Below are 15,624 nucleotides of genomic sequence, written 5' to 3' on the forward strand. Positions count from 1 at the left end.
AACTTTATGTCTCCTCACTACTATTTTTTCCTCTAAATAGACTGATTATAAGATCTTCATTCAATTTTATAAGTGTTGGGGGAAGGTGGTGAGAAAAACAACTTCTTCCATCAACTTCATGGCCTATCTCAAATACTCCAAGTTCTAAATATTATAAGAGAAGCAAAGCAATTTCATTCTAAAGTCGTTCCAACTGCATTTCTGGGTCAGTTAACAGTTCATTAAGAAGTAAGCCTTCTGCCATTCAATAGAGTGAATTAGCAAGGTTTACACATTAATGGTAACACCTGAAATACAAATAGCTGCCATCAGGTCAGAAATATTTAACAAGCATAAAAGTGCATGCCCTTGTAGGCAGACCTTAAAAACAACTTGCATTTCAACTCCATATTTGCTGTAAGTCTCAGGATACTACAATAACATCAGACAAAACACTTTATATATTCAGTACACTGCTCCTTCCTCCACTGACCCTTCTTAGTGAATCCAGAAAGCCATCCAGGAAAGTGGAAGCTGAGGCTCTCAGAGAAACAGAGCTGTCAGGAGACACTAAAAACCATGTTTTGGCAGGGGCACCTGGGTGGCTTAGTTGGTTAAGTGTCTGCCTTCGGCTCAGGTCAGAATCTCACAGCTCGTGGGTTTGAGCCCCGCATGGGGCTCTGTGCTGACAGCTCAGAGCCTGGAGCCTGCTTCGGATTCTGTGTCTCCTGCTCTCTCTCTCTCTCTCTCTCTCTCTGCCCCTCCCCTGCTCATATTGTCTCTCTCTGCCTCTCAAAAATGAATAAATAAAATAAATAAATTAAATAATAAATTTTATTATTTATTTATAAAAAATAATATATATATTATTTATTTTTATAATAATTTATAATTTATATTTATTATATATAATATATATTATATATATAATATATAATAAATATAATATATATATTTATATATATTTTATATATAATATAAATAATAAATATATAAATATATTATATATATTATATATATAAATTATATATAATTTATATTTATAATTTATATTTTATAAATTATAAAAAAATTATTTATAAAAAAATAATAAATGAATAAAAAATAAATAAATAAAATTTAAAAAGGGGGGGGAACCACATTTTGGCAATTACAGGGATTACAGTAAGGAAAGAGTAGTTATAAGTGCAGAACGTAAAAGAAAACACAATGCAAACACACACAAATAATGCTGGTAAATTTAAATTCATGGATGGTTTCTGTCCAAGGGTAATGAAAAGCAGTGACTCATACTGAGTAAATGGGTACCCCTGATAGTTGTGTGTTCTAGCTCTCTTAAATCGTACTGTCATCGTATCTTTGTAATAAATGTCCCTTATAGTGGATACTTAATAATATTGACATATTAAACAAAAGGACTGAAGCAGAAAGGCCTGATCTGCACAGTTGACAATCTGTGAAAAGCAAATCCTCTGAAAGTACAACAGCAGCAGAGACCACCCTACGGAACACTCCTTCCTACTTGCCCATGAGAAAAACCAAAACTGTGGACTTGAAGCATAGATAACAAGCTTGGGTTGAGAACAAATCATAAACCAACACACTTCACTAAGGACAGGAACAAAATGTTTAATCTCATTGTTAGGAACCCTAACAATTAGGTTATGACAATGAGTGAAAAGCTAAGAGAATGTAATGAGAAAGTATTTGTAGTGACAAAGGATGTGACACAGGTCAAGAAATCTCTCCATATCTTCAATGTTGTATATATGAAATTATACCTGAAACACTGGACACCCATTAGGTGCTAAGCAGATATGACTCATCACGAGATTTTTAGATTGAACATTCATATGGGCCAATGCAAGTCCAGGGCTCCACATTTTCTAATCGGTGGACTAAGTAAGTAGCCTTCACCCTGGGGGTAAAAAGACTCAACCATTTCATTATTCTCAAAACTTTGCTCTACGGACAATAATAAGCTTCCAGATGGGGGTTACACCAGGCAAGGCAAGTAAAGTAAGTGACCACAGAACTATTTCCTGGGACCACCCAGAAAGCGAGAAAGAGCATTAAGATGTACACAGGCCAAGGGGTAAGACTGAGATCTCCACAGCTGGAGCAAGAGGGGGCTGGAGTGACCGTGAAGTCATGTTCTCTATTGATAGGGTGTCCTGGAGTGAAGACATTTAAAACTTTTTGAGGACCTCAGGGTCAACACTCGAATTTGTGTCAGTACTCAAATCTGAACAGGCCGGGGGCGCCTGGGTGGCGCAGTCGGTTAAGCGTCCGACTTCAGCCAGGTCACGATCTCGCGGTCCGTGAGTTCGAGCCCCGCGTCAGGCTCTGGGCTGATGGCTCGGAGCCTGGAGCCTGTTTCCGATTCTGTGTCTCCCTCTCTCTCTGCCCCTCCCCCGTTCATGCTCTGTCTCTCTCTGTCCCAAAAATAAATAAAAAACGTTGAAAAAAAAAAAAAAAAATCTGAACAGGCCGCAAGCTGTCCTGGGGACGAGAAACCAGCGGGAAGACCCCAAGATCAGCCCAAGGGGTTGGGGGAGGACCCCAGTAGCAGCAGTAGTCGCGCAGATTTCCTGCAGAATCCTTTCTGTCCTCCTCAGGACAAGCCGGACCCGCTCCCGCTCATCGTGGGTTTTGGGCGGCCTCTACGGCTTTCCAGGAACAGGTTTGGGACACAACCACTGTCCTCACAGACCAAATGCTCACACGTTAAAAAAAAAAAAAAAAAAAAAAAAAAAAAGGCTGCACAGGAAGTACGTCATCACACTGAAGTCACACTGCCAACCCACACTCCAGTAAAGTTGGAGGAACCCGTATCTCGGTAGCCCTCCCTTTTAGTTCCCGTGAGACACTCCCAAGAAAAAGGAGGTGGGGCAAGGTATAGTTCCAGCCTCCTTCATGGCCTCGAGGTCTGAATCCAGGGCCCTGCAACCGACCTTCTTCCACTGACCTCCTCTGAAAGGAGGTGGAGCCTATGGCTAAAGCAAGAAGCGGGGTACTCATTCCATTGGCTATCATGTGAAGGGGTGGGGCCTAGCCAGGCCAATGAGCAGTGGAGTCTGCTTAGGTCATCCTTCCCCTTGGCAGCAGGAGACTGTTCCCTGCCCAGATAGGCCAAGCCCTTGCCTGGCAGACTTCCCACCTAGAGGTGAGCCTCTCTAGACCCTGGAACAGCAGTCCCGCTGGAGAAGGATCAGAGGCTCTCAGGCCAAGGGCTGGTCTGGACAGGGTGGGAACCTCAGAACAGAGGAGCCTCCAACATGTTTGCTGAATGAATGAAAGTCGATCTTATTGTATATCCAGAAGACAGGATGTCAAGAAGGCAGTGTTTTTCGGTCCTGCACAGTAGGGAGAGCCACCACAAATAAGTGAGGGAGGGTCAGGAACAGGAAGAAGTAAGTCTAGGCCCCAACTAGGAGCCTAGACTCAATCCTGCGTACCTTTCTTAGACTATCTTGATTGGTTCAGCGAGCTTTATTTGTCCACCACTGCTGGTTGTCCAGTTCCTACCATCCCCACATGTGACTCAAAGTTTACAATTCTTTTATCTCACACTCATGCTCAACCATTGTCTCCCACGAAACCACCACACTGCCAAAAAGGCTGGCTCCAGAGGAACATCCAGCTCTCACCCATAGCCTACTGAAGACAACACTTGCCCAGGATTCGTGAGAACCTTGTGTGGAACCCAGATCACATCCTTTTAAGGTAATTTAATCTCAAGTCCTCAATGGTTTGCATAACCCCAGACCTTTATAAGAGTTCCTCTGATCACTCCCAAAAGACCTTTAAATGAGGGGAAAGGTCAGGATTTCACTCCCTACTCAGAATAAACTGAATCATCACAAGGTACATGGCTGGGTAGATATGCTACGCAAAGGGGCATGTGGGTGGCTCAGTCAGTTAAACCTCTGAATCTTGATTTCAACTCAGATCATGATCTCTCACAATTCCTGGAATCCAGTCACCTTGGGCTCCGTGCTCACAGCACAGAGCCTGCTTGGGATTTCCTCTCTCCCTCTCTCTCTCTGCCCCTCCCCTACTTGCATGCTCAAGCACATGTGCTCTCTCAACATAAATACTTAAAAAAAAAAAAAAAAAAAAAAAAAAGGATATGCCAAGGCAAAATCAAAAGAACCTATTCCATAGTGGTTAGTTTAAGATTCATTTTAGAACAGCAATTTAGTTTCGGCAAAACATCACTGTCCCTAATATTAAATAAATGCAATTTGAATACTAATTTGAATGTTCAGTTGTAATTGTCTAATAGCCTATAAACATGAGGAATTTATATCAAGTTTTAAGAACACACATATCTAAATGCTTTTACATATTTTGCAAATTCTTACCCATCCAATTACTTTAAATACAAGCATATTTTTAGCCATATAGAGATTACCTGCTTTGCATAACCCATGAAACTGCACCTAACATCTGGTAGCCATAGATAAGACAAACTCTATGTCTATAAAAGATCCCAAACCATTGCTTCCCTTCAAAGCTCTCCAACCCAGAGACTCCCACCTTGCTGCTGAGTGACATTGCCTAGACAGGTAAGCCTCCTTTCTAATCTGTCCCCAATTCCCTTACCTGCTGGGTGGTCCCCTTCTGTTAGGGACTTCCCCTCTTTGGCAATCCCAGCGTGGAGCTATCCAGTAAAGCCTGTTGAACAATACTGCCATCTCCTGGTCTTCTTGTCTTTTTCTTTCTTTTTGCTTTGCTTTGCTTTGTCTTTTTCTTGACCAGCCTTGAAATCCTTGAACTCACCACAGTATTGAACAATATAGATCTTTTTGCCTCTTCAGTTCTCTAATACTATTTATTTAATACCAGCTACATCATTACCAATGACATTGCAGCATCATGCCACCCACAAATATTGGCTTCTAATGATATCGTCAAAGTTTGTTACAATGACTGCAAATGTAAGTTTTACAAAGAATATGGAGGAAAATGTGAATTGTAACACAGTTTCTGGCCATGTTAAATCTACCATTTAGAATGTTATAGCATAATCAGTAAATAACATGTTTTACAACCACGACTTCTCTTTTTTGTTGTTGTTGTTCATTTATTTTTGAGAGAGAGATAGAGAGTGCCAGTGGGGTAAGGGCAGAGAGAGGGAGGGAGAGAATTCCAAGCAGAGAGTGCAGAGCTTGATGCAGGGCTCAAACTCACAAACTGTGACATCATGACCTGAGCCAAAATCAGGAGTCAGCTGCTTAGCTGACTGAGCCACCTAGGCACCTCCAACCATGACTTCTCTTGAACTGCTTGTCTTAGTCTATTTGGGCTGCTATAACAAAATACCACAGACTGGGTAATTATAAACAAATCTATTTCCCATTGTCTGGAGGCTGGGAAGTCCAAGATCAAGGGACCAAAATGATTAAATTCTGGTGAGACCCTCTTCCTGGTTCATAGGGTCTCCTCACCGTGTCCTCAACTGGTGGAAGGGGGCTGAGGCGGTCTGTGGGTTCTCTTTTATAAGAACACTAATCCCAGAGAGTTCATCAGAACTCTACCCTCATGCTTAAGCACCTCCCAAAGGCCACCCTCCTAATACTATCACATTGGTATTAGGATTCCAACATTTGAATTTTGAGGGGGACACAACCATTCAGACTACAGCGACTACTGTAATCACTGCATTCTTAGAATGTGTTGTCTTTCAGCGTTGATCACACCTCTCCCTTCCACACACCCCACCAGTGGGGAAGATAACAACGGGCCCATGAACAGAGTGAGAAGAACAGTTCAATTTACCTAAAAAATGTCCATCCCCGTCCAGGATGCTTAAGGCAGACCCAGGACAGCATAGCATCACTGCATCAGTAAAGATGAGAGAGGACGTCTATCCAAAAGCCTGTTGAAAGCCTTCAGAGGAGACAGATGTGGCTACCCCCAGGTGGTGCCAGAGCCTGTGGAGGGGGGACAGTGACCACCCTAGATGCCAGCAAAGGGGGTGTCACAAGACAAAGCACATTTGCTAGACCTCCATTGTCCTTGGGTATTGTAGACATAGGCAGCACTGCAGTAGGAACACAGATGAACAAGGCCCACATGCAGCTCATACCCAAGGATTAGCAGCGGACCTACGGTAGCCCAGAGCCCTGGAGTCAACCTGTGAGTGACATGAGTTGCTGTCAACACCCAAAATCACTGTCACCATCATTCTGATGGCCCAGCCTCATGTGATCTTGCGAAAGAAAAACCATGTCAGCCACCCTCCTGAAACTGCGGCCCAGCCACGAGACCCTGGAACAACCTTATAGGTGTGTACCTGGTCAACTCCACACACTGGGTAAAAGGTCAGAGAGTACCAGGGCTTACACAGGTCACAATCTGTTCTTGGACCCAGCCACCCTCAGGCAGCAGTAGATGACTTAGAAAATGTAAAGGAAGTCCAAAGCGCAAGAACCGCTGCATGCCCTGGGGTGGGATCCTGTTTTCCTTTGTCTAATGGGGGTACTGGACATATATTTAAGTGAATGGCCAGAGAGTCACACGTACCGTTTCGTCACGATGGCCAGAATGTTTGGTCACAACATACCTACAGGAGAAATCAGGAAATTTGATAATTTCTAGAGGAGTAAAGAGAATGGAGACCAGGAGTCTGTACCATGATCATTGTAAGAAAGAATGGAAGATAGACTAGAAAACTGAGTATTTAGCTCCTCCGTACTCTATGGTGAAAGAATGCAACAGAGAAAGGTGCTGGGAATAGCCAGAATAGCCCTTCTGGCACTGCAGTGCCTATTAGGAAAGAGTATCCCCTAAACAGATATAATCTCATGGATGTGGACAGGACAAGGGGAACTAGGGCAGATTTCAACTCCCCAGTTGAAGGCCAGTTACTCTTGCCATGACACAACTATCACAACCATACAGGGCAGACCTGAAAATGGCTCTGAGGTCAGCCAACCAGTAACGTCACACACTCCCATCCCTTGTCAACAATTTGGTGCTCTTTCCATACATTCCCCCTTATTAATACAGTATATTCAAAACATATAGAGGGTCTGATCTCCACCTCCTCCACACAATGAGAAAGGCTCTAACTCTCTGTGCCACTAGGCAAATACTCCAGGGAGAAAGTCTGGGTGAATAGGATGTTCATGTTTTATGCCTCCTCTTTCCCCAAAATCGTCACATTGCACTAGTTGCTACTGAGTATCTGCAAACAGCTGGTTAGTGTTTTGTTTTGGTTTGGTTTTAAGTGTGGTCCACTTTGAAAAAAATCAAGAAATCCACCTCTTCTCAAGAGGCTGAAAACTGAAGAGGATGGCTGTACCCTTACAACAAAAAATAGCTGGATAATCCGAAAATTTCCCTTGAATACATCAGAGAGTTGAAGCCTCAGGGCAAACAATTTACCTAAAATCTAAGGAAAGAAAGTTACATTGATATCACCATTCTTATGTGGATGACATCTGTCTTTTGAAAGATCTTAAGTTCTTTTTAAAAATATTTAAAATTCATGGGGCACCTGGGTGGCTCAGTCGGTTGAGCGTCTGACTTCAGCCCAGGTCATGATCTCACGGTCCGTGAGTTCGAGCCCCGCGTCAGGCTCTGTGCTGACCGCTCAGAGCCTGGAGCCTGTTTCAGATTCTGTGTCTCCCTCTCTCTCTGCCCCTCCCCTGTTCATGTTCTGTCTCTCTCTGTCTCAAAAATAAATAAACGTTTAAAAAATTTAAAAAATATATCTAAAATTCAGCAGATAAAATGGTACCTGGTATTAATTGACACCATAAGAAATATAATTGGTAATCTAACATGAAAACACACACAATCTCACAATTAAAGAAATATTTTTAAAAACATACCCTGGAGCGCCTGGATGGTCCAGTCGGTTAAGCCTCCAACTTCAGCTCAGGTCGTGGTCTCACGGTTCGTGGGTTTGAGCCCTGCATCCGGCTCTGTACTGACAGCTCAGAGCCTGGAGCTTGTTTCCAATTCTGTGTCTCCCTTTCTGCCCCTTCCCTGCTTGTGCTCTGTCTCTCTCTGTCTCCTAAAAATAAATAAACGTCAAAAAAAAAATACCCTGAGATTCCATTTTACGCTTATTAAATTAACCATCTCTAAAATAATTATAATACCCACTGTTGGTTGCAAGCAAAAGCTAACTTGCCAAACTGCTGGAAACAGAACAAATGGGTATGAACTAGCCATTGGTATGGCTATGTTATGATGTTTTCTAAACAAAAATCTTCATACTCCTGGATTCATAGTCTCATTCCTAAAAATTCCTCCCAGGTATATAATACAAAAGAAGGAAAAGAGCTACAATCACCAAGCTGATTATAGCAATATTAATATTAACAGCTAACAAGAATTATCCTAAATGTCCATCAAATAATTTCAAATAACAAGAAGTTACTACCTATAGTGTGTCAGACACTGTGATGGATGTCTTGAATTAAAAAAACAAAAACAAAAAACAAAAAAAAACTAAGACAAAGTCACTGCCCAAAAATTCAATTTAACATTTGATGAGGGGAACAGATAATAAAGATACATCTACTCGCTGACAAATAATAATCATGAAAATCATATGGAAATGGGGGAGAGGGAAGTTGTCCAATATAACAGTCATTAAAATATTAACATTTTGTTATGACTAAGATTATAAAAATTATGTTTATATATGGGACAAGGACTAAAAGTGGACATATAAATATGAAAGTATGATCTCTTGAGAAAGTGAGATTGCAGGAATATTTTGTCTTTATTACTTGTGCAATTCTGTGATAATATTTCCCATTGGTATTTAAGAAAATTCATACTATGTGAACAGTCTCTGAAGGCTAAGTCACATGTCATAGATAAGTAAATCTGAAAGGCAAACACTCATTCAAAGACACACATCAATGGTAAATATTAGTGTAACTTTTAGTGAGTCTAGATGGCCTCTTTTTCCTTCTTTGCGTATATGCCTGGTGATCATTAACTACTTCTTTGTGCATTAAATCCTAATCACACATACTCATTAATGTGCATTTCAATCTCCAATAAGGATCTCTACCCCAGGTTTGTCCCTAGTGACTCTCTCAATGTGAATACAATGTGCTCAGGGCCATAATGGTGCCATCTGTGTACCTGTTCACTGGCTATAGATTACCCATGCCCTAGAGGGTTCTTTCCTGCTTGCCCAGCAAATATAAACTAGCTCTGGCCTGAGCAAATCAGAACTCTTCTGCCATCCAGAGGACTACAGCTATACTTTCCCCAACAAGGTTTGAACCTCAGCCTTGGAAAGAAACCTCCTTTCCAAGTTTGTCCTTCCTTTGGTGTCTCCATCAGCCCTATGATACCATATAGAGCTCTCTTCCACCTTATAGGCTACTTTTTCATCATATTTTGATAATTCTTTTTATTAAACTTCCCTTGTTTAAATCACTGTTGGTTTCTGTCTCCTAATTGGACACAGACTGGTACAATCCTCACTGGTCATTCCATTCATTCATCCCTTTGAGGAACATTACAACTTCCTGAACTGTTCTGCTCTAGAAAAGCTTACAACAGCAGAGTTGGAAATGATATTGAGTCAACTGGAGGGAAAAGAAAAGATAAAAGTATAAAACAACAATAACAAAAACTCAGCATATGAATTTGAAATAGAATAAGTCTTTCTTTAAGAAAACAGAGATGAGGGAGGCTGTAGTTTCAAAAGGTCCTAAGGCTAGCTAGGATCAAAGAAAGGGGAAGAGGTGGGCAGAGGGTACCTGGGGGAGCAGAAAAAGCAAAGGCCCAGAGGTAGTAACTGAAATAGTACGTATTGCAGACAGAGAGCAGAGAGGAATGGCTGGAGCACAGTGAGCATTCTGGGGAGGGGCAAGAAGTATTTGGATTGGGATGATCAGGCCAAAAAGAGGAGGACCTGCTAACTTGCACTTGGGGATACACAGACCAACAATTATATTTAAAAATTTCTCTCCAGAGGCACTTGGGTGGCTCAGTCGTTTAAGCGTCTGACTTTGGCTCAGGTCATGATCTCACAGTTCGTGAGTTCAAAGTCCCACAGCGGGTGAGCCCGGGCCCCACTTCAGGTGAGCATGAGCCCTGATTCTCTCTCTCGCTCTCTCTCTTCTATCCCTCCCTCTCTGCCCCTTGCTCAATTGTGCCCTCTCTCAATAAAAAAATAAAAAATAAAAAATAAAAAATAAATAAATAAATAAATAAATAAATCCCCTCCAGGATGAATTCTCCAATGGTAAATAAAATTTGAGTTCCAAATGAAGATTTCCCACATTCCTTACCTTCATTGTGTTTTTCTCCAACATGGAGCCTCTGGGCCTGCTTCATCCTGAACTATTATTGAAGCCTTCCCACACTCGGTGCACTCATGGGGTTTTGTCTAAGGGTGGATCCACTGATGTTGATTTGAGCTGACTTTGCTTGAAGGCTTTGCTGTAATCCTTGCATTGATAAGTTTTCTCTGGTGCTGGAGGAGATGTGAGTTCTGAGTGAAGCCTTTTCCACACTGCTTGCAAGTTAGAATCTCTCCCCAGCATGCAGTACTTGGTGGTGAATGAGCTCTGAGTTCAAATTAAAATCTTTACCACATCATTACATGCATAGGATTTTTTCCAGTGCATGTCTCAGATGTAGAACAGAGGTAATTGTCTTTTCTTTTCTATTTATTTATTGTTTGTTTGTTTGTTTGTTTGTTTGGAGAGTGAGAGAGACGCAGGGTCAGGGGACGGACAGAGGGAAAGAGAAAATCCCAAGCAGGCTCCGCACTGTCAGCGCTGACAGAACCCGATGTGGGGCTCAATCTAACGAACCCTGAGATCGTGACCTGAGCCAAAACCAAGAGTCAGACACTTAACCGACTGAACCACCCACGCGGCCCTAGAACAGAGGTGATTTTCTGACTGAAGGTCTTGCCTCAGTCCCTGCATCTGAGGGGCTTCCCTCGGGTGTGGACTTGCTGGTGCTGAAGCTAAACGCTTCACTCTTTACACTCAGAGGGCTTCTCCCATTGTGGATTCTCTGGTGTGCAGTGCGGTGGGAGCTGCAGCTAAGAGCCTTGCCATATTCTCTGCACGTGGAGGGCCACTCTCCTGTTGCGGGTCCTCCCAGGGGTTACCCTGCTGGTGAACATGGATGGATGCAGTTCTGCCTTCAGACCCAGTTGCAGAGAAGTGCCTGAACAGAAGTAGGGTTGAAGGCGACAGCTTTGCCCCGATCCTTACTCATAGGACTTTTCTCCAGGGTGGATTCTCAGTGCTGCAAAAAGTCAGAACTGCAATGGAGATGTTTGTTACACATAACACTTATAGGAGATCTCTTCACCTGGAAATTAAAGATGTGTTACGTGATAAGAACTGATTTTTTTTTATGATTTCTTATGTGGATGACATCTATTTTCCATAGGAATTTTCTCATTATTTACTCCCTTCTTTGCTGAATCTCTCTTATTTTTCTTCATTCCACCCCCCATGAGATTTCCTGAATGTCTATCTTGTCCTGATTCATAGGCGACTTAAAAACTAGGTCCCTGAAAAGGTTGCTTAGATGTTCTTCTAAAAGAAGGCCAAAAGCTCAAATTCAGCTATTTCACAACCTGACTAAAAAAAAAAGAAAAAAGTAAACATCACCTCTTAGCAATGTTAGAGAGGGAACCAGGTCATCAAGGATATGATTGTGTCCTATAAATACACAGCTTTTGTATATTTACAAACTGGTTTCACAGAACATAGAGGGTAAAGAAAGACAAGGAAAAGTCCTAGGATTAAAAAAGGAAGGGGCCTTAGTCTGATCCTATGGTCAGAGACACAAAGGAGACAAGAGGGTAGCATTGCTGAGCACAGAAATCTCATATCGAAATGACCTGAGAAGGCTAAAACAGAATGGAAACGTGAAGAAGCTATTACATTGGGCAGGCTGCTGGGGAGGGGGGTACAAATTGAATGCATTAGTAAGGAGATTGACAATTAATAAAAAAGAAAAAAAAGATAAAATTAAGTGAGATTCCTATTATTTAACCAAATATCAAACAAAAAATAAATAAAATAACTTGGATATTCCAAGTTAGGGGTACAGGAACAATGTGTAAACTCAGTGCTATCAGGAAGCTTGCATGTTATCTGGAAACATAATGTGCAAAATTAGAGAAAACCACATTGGGCCAGGAGAACACAGATCAAACCTGCTAGCTACACCAACTAAATAATGGTAATTGTAAGGTAGCAACATTTTGCCATCACAGTTTAGCTCTAGGACATAACAAAATACCACAGACTGGGTGATGTAACAAAAATGTGTTTTCTTATAGTTCTGGAGGCTGGAAGTCCAAGATCAAGGTGTTGGCAGGTTGGATTCCTCTAAGGCCCCTCCTTGGCTTGCAGACAGCCAGCCTCCCATTGCCTCTTCACGTGGTTGTCTCTCTGTACATGTGCACTCCTGGTATGTGTGTCCTAATCTCCTCTTCTTAGAAGGACATCCCTAAGATTAGATTAGGGCCACTCTAACAACCTCATTTTAACTTAATTATATCTTTAAAGACCTCGTCCAAATACAGTCAAATTCTGAGGTACTAGGGGGTTAGGGCTTCAACATAGAAATTTGGGGAAGAATAGATCAACCCACCTCCCATATTCTGAAGCCATCCCACTTTTAAGCAATGTTTCCTTACTGTCTTCCTATTTACACACTCCAGGCATGTTCTCTCCTGCCTCAGGCCCTTAGTGTTTGCTCTCCCCTGTCTGAAATGCTCTGCTCCTCAATACCAGCACATCTCACTCCCTATTTTACTCTGGTCTCTTGCTCAATTGTCCCCTTATTGGAGTCTGTTCCTGATAAGTCTTATCTATCCCTTTTTATACCTTTTCCTGTTTTATTGTTCTTTGTAGCATTTATCATTACTTGGCATAATCATGTATATATTGTGGGTTTTATCCTATGGTTAAAATGTACTCTGGATTAAAAAAAAATCAGGAATGGCAAGGAGACAACTGCATTTGAAGGAAGCTTATTACTTACAATTCCTGAAAAGATGGGGGCATGTCCTACCACACAAGGAAGTACCAAGGTCAGTCAAGACAAGGAGTGAGCAGAAAACAGGCAAAAGCCTTTATTACTATATTGGGGAGAAGCTGTCAGGTGGGGATGGTCTGCTGGGCAGGAAGCAAAACACAGAAGTTGGGTCTGTAGTTGGAGCATTTGTAATATGATTTCTGTACACCCATGAAAGTGAGACAACAGGGGAAATGTAAACAACTTTGGCTATTACTTTGGCCTTGTGATGGATGGATGCCAAACATTACAAAATCTATACATGTTGGTTAAAGTACTCCCACATTGGGGTGCCTGGGTGGCTCAGTTGGTTAAATGGTTAAGCATCCGACTCTTGGTTTTGGCTCAGGTTATGATCTCATGTTCATGAGACTGAGCCCATGTTGGGCTCCGTGTTGAGTGTGGAGCCTGCTTAGGATTCTCTCCCTGCCCCTCCCCACCCCCACCAAAATAAAATAAAATAAAAATACTCCCACATTTTTGGTGTTATGCCAATATATTTAAATGTTGCCTAATAGAATAATAGAATAGAATAAGGGAATGAGTTTCCATAACTTCCTTCAAGTACAGTTGACCATTGAACAACAGGGATTTGAACTTCAAGGGAACATTGATACATGGATTTTTTTTTATATAAATACAGTAAAGTATTGCAAATATATCTTTTCTTCCTTATGATTTTCTTAATAACGTTCTCTTTTCTCTAGCTTACAACTCTGGGACCATGGCCCTGAGACCATGACATGAGCTGAAATCGAGAGTCGGACGCTCAACTAACTGAGCCACCCAGGTGCCCTTGTAACAAGTTTTTAAAGGCTCAAAGAAATGATCAACAAACTTCCAAATGAGATTGGCCTATACAAGATTTTTCATAACAGCAGCACTATTCGCATTTGGTGACAGCTAATCTTTGTTGTGGGGGAATGCCTGTGCGTTGTCGTATATTTAGTAGCCTGCCTCTAACACAAGATGCCAGGAGCAGCCCTCTCATCAACCGTAACAACAAAAAATGTCTCTAAACATTGGCAAATTGTCTGGGAAAAGGAAACAAAGTCAGCTCCCGATGAGAACTACTGATCAATACAGATATATCCCTCCTTCCTTGAAAGAGCAAAACATTGTTCAAAGAAACAAAAAACCCACATGGTTAAACACTAGAAGCAGAGAAATATGGCTATAGTTGAGATCTAAGTTGGAGACTGATGCGGGAATAGAATAAAACCATCAATTAAAGCAAATCAGTAATATAGTTCTGAATATTCACCTAAGGAATTTGGATTTTGTTTTTTAGGCAACAGAAAGTGATTACAGGAGTTTTAGAAAGTGATACAATTAGATTTTCATTTTAAGAACAGCTTCTTGATATTAGAGACAGGATTGAAAAGACAATAGCTATCACAAACTCTGAGATGGTCATTAGGTGAAATAAAGCCAAGGAGGCAGAAGGGAATGAATGGATCATGCCTACCTCTCACGTATGCTTTGAGTTGATTTTCAGTTTCCATATTAACATTGCCATGGGTGGCTTCCCTCAGGTGTGTCTGTTATCTTTTCAGAATACTTTCACTTTATACATCATGGGTTTTTTTGGTCTTTTGTGTTATCTGTTACCAGTTCCCAGCATATTCCACTCCCCTCCTTCTCTATTTCCTCTTCACGCAGACTCTCGCATTTTCCAAAGGAACATCACAGAATCTGACCTGCCACCCCCAGGGCACACATATCAGAGGAGCTTAGTCCCATTTGACTGAGTACCCTTTGAGTCTCCCAGGAAAATAGTAAAATAAACTTGGGGCCTAGTGGTCAGATCCCATGCATTCAGAATTACTATGTTCTCAAAGAGAATGGGGCAGAGTCAAAAGCCTGTGTCAACTTCTCCATAGGGTGCCTTTGGTGGGCAGGAAACACATCTGAAAGGAAGAGCAGCCTATAGTATAGGACATATAGTCGAGGATACAGGCAACAATTGATTGTCTGATAGACAAATCTACATTGTCTTTCTCATTTCTTCTTGTATTATCAACAAAATAAAATGTTATATACTTGAAAATTAGCAACAATTGATTGATAGACAAATCTACATTTTCTTTCTCATTTCTTCTTATATTATTGACAAAATAAAATGTTATATACTTGAAAATTAGCAACAATTGATTGATCAACAAATCTACATTTTCTTTCTCATTTCTTCTTATATTACCAACAAAATAAAATGTTATATACTTGAAAATTAGCAACAATTGATTGATAGACAAATCTACATTGTCTTTCTCATTTCTTCTTATATTACCGACAAAATAAAATGTTATATACTTGAAAATTAGTAACTTTTTATCAACTTTAGTGTGTACAACGTACTAGAGATCAGAATGGAGCTCACTTCTCATTCAGGCCAAGCACACTTGAGTTCAGCCTGGACTAGGTATGCTGGAAATGGGAGTGGAGGCTGAAAAATGCAACGCCTGTATCACTTACACCAGGGAAGTAGTTCTTCTCTTGGGGAAAAAGAAAGTTCAAAGCAAGTCTTTTTGTTTTCTTTTTGCTAAGGTAAGGAAGTAACTTTTCACTTACCTCTCAATCATTCAGCAGAGAGATGACTTTCAATTT

General features: G+C 41.2%; 1 protein-coding gene and 1 long non-coding RNA gene across 2 annotated transcripts in view; one reads left to right on the top strand and one right to left on the bottom strand.

Annotated features, from left to right (window-relative positions):
• Positions 1–7,988, bottom strand: part of GASK1A (golgi associated kinase 1A) — a 90,211-nt gene extending 82,223 nt beyond the window's left edge. The window contains exon 1 of the transcript XR_009611961.3: positions 7,824–7,988. The gene's annotated coding sequence lies outside the window, so the exon portion shown is untranslated. The remainder of the gene's footprint in view (positions 1–7,823) is intronic.
• On the top strand, positions 2,825–15,166 carry LOC132682970 (uncharacterized). Its single transcript, XR_009611965.3, has 3 exons — positions 2,825–3,145; positions 3,600–3,705; positions 13,725–15,166. It is a non-coding gene; the product is annotated as an uncharacterized LOC132682970 (long non-coding RNA).
• Positions 15,167–15,624: the final 458 nt, after the last annotated feature.

Source organism: Panthera onca, chromosome C2, assembly GCF_046562875.1.
Source record: "Panthera onca isolate mPanOnc1 chromosome C2, mPanOnc1 haplotype 2, whole genome shotgun sequence".
Lineage (NCBI taxonomy): Eukaryota > Metazoa > Chordata > Mammalia > Carnivora > Felidae > Panthera > Panthera onca.